The following is a 9,371-nucleotide window of genomic DNA, read 5'->3' as shown; positions in this document are numbered from 1 at the left end:
CGAGGTCGCCCATGCGAACGCGACAGTCCGGGCCGGGAATTGAGTTGAGTTTCCCATTTTCCCAACAGCACGAACCGGTGAACGATTTTCCACCCGCTGTTTGCTGCCTATTGCCGTGGTCCGCCGCAAAGATGCGCGTGCCGGCGGCACCGGCGGAATGTTGGGCACGTCAAAAGCAGATTCGGAAAAATTTGATGAAATTTATTTCACATTTGCGTGGCGCGCGCCGAGTTGCGATTGCAATTTGCTTTGCCTGGCCTCCGAAAACGCCCACATCAAGCCCATCAGGAGCGCGCGGCTGTCCACCGGAGCCGGACTGACTGTTCGGTGGAAGTGAAGTGTGTTTGTTTTACCGCTGTTCCGGTCCACCTCCCATTTTCCCATCGCAACCGTGCCCGGGCGCCATTTGAACCATTTTCCAAACTCCGGATAGGGGTGGATAGTTCGCGCGGTGATGTAAACGTCGGTTCCGGTTCCGGGCGGGAGCCGCCGAGACCGAGACGGTACCTGGAGACCTGGGCTGGAAAATGTTCTACTTCCTGTCACTCCGAACAAGCGCCTGTTCGAGGCGGTCGCGGAGGAGGAACCGCGTGGCGCTAGAATAGTGACACAACGTCTCGCGAAATTGGTTGGAAGTGTGGCGACGTATGCAGCGAACGGAGAGCGTATGCTCAATAAACAAACAGAACCCGGAGGATAGCCGCCGCCGCCGCCCCTCGCCCGACGTTGGCCCGTTGTTGGCTAATCATTTGCTCAGCGTGAATGGCAAACAGAATTGGGTTAGGGCATTGTGGGCACCGCCGTTTATCGCGTAAATCGGGCACTTATTGAATGTTTATTGGATAATGTGCGGTGTACCTTTTTTGCGTACCGTGAAACGCGTTGGAAAAGGGTCTTACGGTCGTTGGACGGTTGGGCGGTTGATGGACTGGGAACCAAAGTCCTTTATGATGTTGTCATATCGTTCCCCCGGCTGATGGAGGAATAAAGCACTACTTTTTGAGCATTTATGATGCACCTTCTGGCAGTGGCATAATTGATTGTTCGAATGGACAAACGTTTCCCAGCAGAATGCTCTAGTATGGAAAACGCAACTATAAGGTCCAATATCAGCAAAAGGTCCTTGGGAAACGGCGTTATCAATGTTAGTACCATCAACCGTCATTGCAGCCATCAGCTAGCCGTTATAGCTTCCCCGACGCGTTTATGTTATTGTTGAAAATTGTTCAACGAAAACTGGCCGAACCAAAAAGATTACCAAAAATTACCTCGAAAGACATATTCAGTTACACTTTTTCAACCAAAGTTGTGATAAATATCGCGATTGCTGTTGGTGTTGAAGCTTGCTCGAATTAATGTATAGCTTGTCGAATTAATGTAAATTATGTGTGTAAAGTGTCAATCATACACACAACAGCCTCTTTACACTACGCCATGGAACAAGACTCCAAAAGTTAGTTTTCCAATAGAGGCGATCAAACTTTTGATTTTTTTCATATTATTTTAAAATGTAATGCCAAAATGTCAAAATGTAAGGAGAATAGGGACAAATAGCTTCATTTCGAAGTTGGCATCACATTCACCAACATCTGTGCCCGATTATGCATCAAAATAACCTATTAATGTTTTTATGGCGGGTCCTTTTGTAGGCAGTTAAAAGAGAATTCTTCGTTTTTCATCATGTCAAAAATTGTTCAACAAAGCAGTTCCATTAAATTTTTGTGTGAGGAATGAATTTTCTGCTGCCAAAAAGTTTGATAATGTGAAAAAAGGCCTTTGATGAACAAGCTCTATCGGAAACAGGAGTTTATAAGTGGTACAAAATGTACGAAGAGGCTCGGGAAAGTGTTAAAAACGAGGCACAGTCAGGACGATCAACAATATCAATTGATGCGCTACACGTGAACAAATTCAAAGAATTGGTGCTTCAAAATCATTGATAGACAGTATGAGATCTTACTGACCTTTTCGGAATATCGAAAGGATCAGTGGAATCCATTTTGAGTGATCTTTTGGGCCTCAGAAAAGTAAAATGTCGATTGATGCATAAAACGTGATGTTTTTGCGTCACATTTTCGTGATCATTTTGTGATCAGTTTTCCACAAACTCGACTCATATCGCTCCGCAACTACCGTTTTCATCGGATTTAGCACCATCGGATTTTAATCCCCTAAACTTAAGAGACCGCTCCATGGACACCATTTATCCATAGAGGAGATAGAAACCGAAACGAAGAACGCATACAACTTTGTGGCATGTTTTGGCAAAAATGGGGAAAAACGTGTTGGCACAAGTTCTTTGTACACCGGAAGGACTACTTTGAGGAAGAAGAAATAAGTTTAAACGAATAAAAAAAGAGTTTTTGAGTTATGATTAAATCTTCGTTATTTGTTGGCCACAGTAGTAGACGAACATGAAGGACTGGATATGATAATAACACCTTTATTAAACTATTTAGTATCAGTTAGAGGTGTTTTATCTAAGGGCAAGAGTAAAAACATTGTCGTTTCTCGTATAGGACTTAAAATATGATTAATTCATTGTCCTCAAATTTAGTAACTGCTCACATAACACAGCCAAAAAAGTACAAAGTTTCAAAACTTTAGCCAAGAACTACTATTTTGTAAATTATTCTCTAGCATTGCAAGTGCATTGGCTCACTGCATTTCATTGCTCAAATCCTACACCGTTTTCGATGCAGTACGGTGCGTACGGCATCCCTCAGTCTACCCATCCGAAATGCAATCGCCCGGTTCTCGACCACACCTGACCGTTGTTGGCCACGCAAAACGCCAAGCCTTTTGGCCTATCAATCATAAAGCAATCCGGATTTATTCGATTGAAATCCTCGCACGGCTCGCAGCACACGGGGCCAACGTTCATCTGTATGCAAAAACCAACACCCAAGCTTCATCGACCCTTCCAATCCGATCCACCGATGCTCCAGTCGGGTCCGGGGGATATGCAAATGAAGTCAAAAGCTTCTACAATATTGGTGAACATTTGTCAACGGCCACGCCGACCACCAGCGAGCAGGACGATAGTCGACACCGCTGCACCGATCGATTCGAATAAAAGTTCGTCCTTTAAGCGTGTCCTCGCCCGGGGGCGGTCTAGGCTCGTCGTGGATTCCGTGGACGACGACGAAAAGTCTTTCATCATCATCGTCGTCGTCTGCCGTTTCGGCGTTCGCTTCCCCGGCCAACGGCGGCACCACTCAATCAACAGGAATTATTTTTCTAATGTTATCTTTTATGTATAATTTATATTCTATGGTGCTTATATATTAGATTAAACCGCCGCCATTTAACATCTGTGACAAATTTTCAATATTCCATTAACGTCGACGTGCCTCGGGGGGCGCCAGGGAGACAGGCGGGAACGATAAAATGGAGGCCCCGATTCCGTTTTAAGGCCCACCGTACAGCTCTCTGATGGCACTTTTGCATCGTATTACCGTTTGCTCCGGGACTTAACTGCCCCCCGGTTGGTCGGTTGGTGGTTTTGCTTCACGTAGGACACTCTGCAAGGATCTCGCTACGCGACGCTCCTTGTCTACACCACGGGCACCATTCTGTTCTGTTTTCGCCAAAAGATGGCTTTTCCCAAACGGGCACACGAGCGGAACGGGAATGAAAATCGAATTTAAGTGGAAATGGCTCCACCGGCCCCAGTGGGGACGGTCGGAAAACTTTTCCGTTCGCAACTCGGTTGCTCCGAGAGTGTGTGCATGCGTTGGTTCTGGCTGGTGGCCATGAGTTGCCATTCGGTAATTTGACTGATGCGCAGGAACGGGACCGTCACCGTCTGCGTCACCAAATCGGCGGCGGGTAGCAAGTGGAAAGATTAAGTAGGATTAGGGGTTAGATTTATAATGTTTCCCTTCTGCGTCCGGTTCCGGGTCGGGTTCGTCGGTGATGTTTTGGTAGCGACTGCGAGCTACATACTTCCAGCCTAGGAGTCTGCGAACCGAAGTGGATGATGACGCTCACGCTCTTTGGTCCGTGTTCTGCGAGCTAATTAGTTTGAAATGTTCGCCATCGAGCTTACTCGAGAAACAATTGTGATCGATGCGAGTTTCATGCTGAGGTATTTTACGGCATCCTCAGTAAAGACGATGCAGAGGCTGTGCAGTCATTAGACAGAAGGGTTGGTTAATCAGGATAGGGTTTTGTAGAATGTTCCTTTTTAAAGAATATGAGTTGAAGTACTTGACATCATTTCTTCATAAATGAAACGATTTCAAGCGTTTTCATTTATGTTAGCTTTTGCTACTCAATGCTTCAATAAATAATGATCACAGTCCGAATATAAACTATCGATTGACGTTAATTATTTTCTCTTTAGTTTTTATAAATGTAATCAGAATGAATTTAAATTTTTATTATAATTTAACTGGGTTAATTTATTTTAAAATTTTAATTATACAATGTTTGGCGAATAAATACTGTGTGTGAGTGAACGAGTAGTGCAGTAAAATTTTGTTATCGTCAGTTAAAAATATCAGTGTTGGTTTTCTTGAAACAAAATTGAACATTATCGTTACTTAGTGTGATACCTACCCTCATTTTACTTTGCGCTATAGCGCGATTCTGCGCAACAATGCTGTGCTAGTAGAGTGACCGTTATATAATCAATAAATATGGTTGTAATAGTGAGTAAAACCCACAAGAACTACTGCAAAAACTATAAAACAGAAAGCGTGAATTTTCAGTGGATTTTTTTCCACTAGAAACAAAATATTCGGTCTACAGGATAAAAAACGTCTCCTGTTCGTGAAACTCCGCATCGAAAGCGGTTAACAAGCAGAGAAGCAAACAAAATAAAAGTCATCGACGGCCATCGACGGCCATTAATTTTATGCTCCATTTGCTCCACCACTCGGTAGCCGACTACCATCGTTGGGTCACGACGTAATAGCGGTCATTGCACGAATAAATCGCTCAATCCTTGCACACTGCACATGCAAGGATCTAGCACTGGCGAACGGGCACAGCACCACTTCCGAAGTGCGAATGCGGATGAAAAAAAAAATCGGAAGGTAATTGCAGCGAAGCCTGCACCGGCGGCAGCATCACGGCATGATCATCATCACTCCGTTAATCAGTTTATCGGCGATGCAGCGAAACCCAATTAAAGGCCGGTCCACCGTAGAACGGCATCAATTATCAGACATCCGGCTTGGGTCGCAACACCGTGTCACGGGTAGCATTTCGAGCCGACTGTCGAGCCGTCAGCCGAAAGAAGGATTCGCAGGACGACGTTCGGACGTTGCAAATGCAGCCACGCGCTTCCCGTTCAAAAGGGTCACGTTCTGGGGCCATTTCCAGCTGACTTCCGAACATCGTCTCATCGCTAGCCGATGCCGATCGAGTGACCTCTAGCGGGCTTCCATTTTGATTTTTCGACTCGCAAGGCTAAATCGCAATCGCAAAAAAGCACAAAGGATACGGATAAAACGGAAAAAAGCAAATCAAACAGAACACGCACCGTCAATGAAGGACGAGCGAGGCGAAAGCTTGCGTTTATTTTTAGTTAAAAATCAATATATCAACTCACGCAATGAGAGCGAAAAGCTAAACGGTTGCCGGACCTGGACCGCGTTTTGTGTTCGCCTGATTGGATGCGAGGCCATCGTTTCTGCCGCGCCGATCCTTCCTAAAACCCGGTCCCAGTTGGCTTCCTCATTTCGCAAAAGTTAATGCTCTCGATCTGAAAGCCTCCCCCCGCCATCAGCTAAGCTCAGATGATTCTTGTTCGGTGACTGTGAAGTGACCCGACAGTGTCACGGATGTCGAACGACGGTATTGGTAACAGGTTTTGGGTTTGTATGCGTGTGTACCACTCGCGGCGGCCAAACACGACCCACCGATCGATCGAGGAGAGTGGAAAATTTGCACAAATCGAGGAGGCTCGGAATCGAAAAACAGAAACACGACGCCACGAGCAAAGAATCGAACGATCTCCCTTCGACCCGGCGCAGCCTCCTCGCATCCGGCGTCTTCTGGCTTCGTGTTGAATATTTATGTTTTGCTTTTTCGATCTATGTTTAACCTCGCAAACCACCCCTGCCGGGTGGCCCGGGGGTGACCGGAAGGGTCGACCGTTACGGGGCCCATCGTTAAGAGCAAGTGGTTTTTATGTGTTCGTTCGTTGGAAAGCAACTGTCGCACGGAATCCCACTTTACGGCCAGCACGGCTTTCGGGTACATAAGTCGAAAAGGGATGACTTTTTACGTTCCCGTTTGCTGCGCGTCCTGAATCCCCTACCTGCTACCGCTGCTTCCGGTCACGTGTTTCCGGTTCGTAGTCCTTCGAAGTGTTCGCAAAACTCGGCCAAACGTTGGAGGCGTGGTCTCCGGCGGTAGCCATTCCGTTGTGACGTCATACTTCTGTTATGTGCTATGTTGTCAGAAAGAGAGAAATAGTGAGATGGTGTGAGTTTATTGCAGCAATGATACATAGAAAACGAAAAGCGGTGAGAAAAGCAAAAAGAGGAAAAAGCGCGTGTCATAGTTCAGCTGACAAAGGGTAAAGGCTGGGAAGGAACGGAACCGGAAGCAGGTTGTTTGGGGTTTTCAGTCGATAACGATTATGGTTGGTGCCAAACGGGGCCAAGCCAAGGATATTACAAGGAAAATTGTTTTTTATGCGTTTTTTGGAAGAGAAGTTTTATACTCATTTTGTTTTATTGTTTCTGTTAACATTCTTGAGCAAATCGGTATACCGATTCTATGTAAAAAGAATAGTTAAAAAATTCAGCAAATTGTATATTGAGCTTATAAAACTCCAGAAGTAAAAGTAAACCAACAACCATTTTCATTTATTTATGCAACATTACTAAATGTTGATGAACCTAATGTCAAGTAATAAAAATAAAGTTATATCAGACTACAAAAAATAATAATTGGAAATGATAAAATACTAGGTGTGTGTCAGCCAAAAAGAATGATATTCGGAAAGAGCCAAGTCTGGTGAATAACGTGGGGAGGAATAGCAGCTTCCATCCAAGTGATTTGATAGTATCCTGAAACATTTTTGCTTTTTTTAGGTGCCTGGTGTATGATTACACGGCCTACTAGGCGCCTCCATTGTTGATAACAAAAGGGCTTTTTGGTTGTTTTTCGATCAATGCATGGTTCAAATTGATCATTTGTTATCAGTAGCGATCGGAATTAACGTTTTCATCAGCTTTTAGGAGCTTGTGAAACACCACACCTTTCTGTCCCACCAGAAAGTTCGTTTTTTGGAGTCCTTCAAGGCTTATTTTTGTAAAGTCAAAATCGCCATTTTGAAATTTTTTAAACCACTCAAAGCACTGCGATCTTCCAAACACAAGTCCCGACAAGCATTTGGTGCAATTTCGAAGCAGTTTTCTTCAAGAGGAGCAGAAAAATAATAATCCCCGCTAAACGTCATTTTCAGGCACAAAAGTTGACATAGTTTAACCCTTTCAATGATGGGTTGCAAACCGAAATATTTTTTTTTTTGCCTTAAATCATTTACCGGATATCAACACAAGTTAATGATGCATGAACAGCAAAACTGGGAAGTCCCAATCGGCAACAAAATAGTCAGTAAGCTTTAACAAATAGAATACTACAAAGAATTATTTACAATGGTGTTGAAAGCTCGCAAAGTTTGTCCTTAGACGTTTAGTTTATCCCAAATGTTTCAATAGTTTTCCAATAAAATTAAATCGAACGAAACTAAATATCGACCAATTTATAAGAAAAAAAATTCAGAAATAAAGAAAATAATTGAATGTATCATTCAGTTAATTAATGTATCATTAATAAATCAAAATAGTTGAACGTATCATTCAATTATTTATTTTATCCGTATTGTAAATTGAGTGAACAAGAAACTCCTTTTTTTTAAACAAAATACGGGTAAGGCCCTCATCCAGAGTATTAAATTCAGAAGAATCTATAAACAAAAAATATTCCCCTTATATCATTCACAGAATCTACTACACAAGAGAATGCAGTTAAAAAAATGCTTAGGTTTATATACAAATTTATCAAATCAAATTTGAACTAGCTTTCTACTTTATTCTCTTATAAAATGTTTCTTCCACGAGTTTTGGTTAGGTTTAGAAAAGTAGATCGTAAGTGCTTTAACTAAATAATAGGCGGGGGATTACGGATAATTAAATACGATTCTTACTATCGGTTCATGAAAATTCATCGGGCGCTGTTTGAAGAGCCTATGAAATGATTACTGTAAGTTTTTATCTAGTCACAACTAATCGTACACTTGTTTTATTGTTTTAAAAGTAGTTATTTCATTGGCGAAAATAACATAGAAAACAATAATATAAATTATAACAGTTATTTAAGCACATATTAAATGTCCAGATCTATTTGACAAATCTCGATCCCGATATGTTCACAGCGTAGAGCATGATCTCCGTTTCGGTGAGTGATGTTCGGTGTACCGAGCGGAGTCCTTGTCGTACCCTTTCGGTGCATACCGACGGAAGAAGGATGCAAACTCACCCTGTGCCAGATTCCAGCCAAACTACTGAATGCGCCGCAACATCTTCACTGCCCACCGAAACCGGTTGCTGCCACAATGTTGATCGATGACTCGCCACGGTGCAGCCTCTTTGCAACCCGTTCAGTAGCTCAGCTGTACATACATAAAGGTACACTAAGCGCTCCCTACGATGTGGAGCTTTCTGCGGCCATTTTAGTACTAGAACGGTGCGGTGATTCCACCAGCAGCAGCCTCGGCACGTTGGTGTTGGTGTGCCGAGTTCTATGCTCCCACGCACCACCCGACATCAAACATGTGGCTCCTGCGCATGCCAACAGCTCGCTTTCGCTGCCATTTCCGATATGGCATCATTTTCGATTTCAACCAGGTCTCGGCGCCATCATCTTCGCCGTCAACGTCACCGTTCGGACTGGAGGTTACTGTTGCTTGTTGTCCCAACTGCTGCGAACCACCCTTGACGCACCACCCTTATATCGTGTCGGCTGCGAGCGCCGGACAGAGATAGAGGGTAGCAGTCCTCGCCGGATACAGCAACTTCAACCGGAACCGGTACATAACCCGGGACCGATAGGGAGGAGTTAGCGCGGCTTAGACAAGTGGCAAAACTCCCTTGTGTTGGGAGGCAGCAGCAAAAAAAAGAATGTGGCCTTTCGACATCAAGAGAGGACGAGTCATAGATTTCCGATTGCATGAATTTTCGTCTCGATCGTCAGTTGTCGAGACGAGCACGGCACGGTGGCAACAGCAGCCGCAGCAGCAGAACCAGAGTCAGAAGTGTTTCGAGCGGCTCCGAAACGGCAAGACGAGCGTGTTCGATCAATCGGCGACTACCCCTGACTACGGTTATCGAATTAACGGAGTGATATCT

This window comes from Anopheles cruzii, chromosome 3, assembly GCF_943734635.1.
Source record: "Anopheles cruzii chromosome 3, idAnoCruzAS_RS32_06, whole genome shotgun sequence".
In the NCBI taxonomy this organism is placed as follows: domain Eukaryota; kingdom Metazoa; phylum Arthropoda; class Insecta; order Diptera; family Culicidae; genus Anopheles; species Anopheles cruzii.
Note: the sequence above shows the minus strand (reverse complement) of the source record.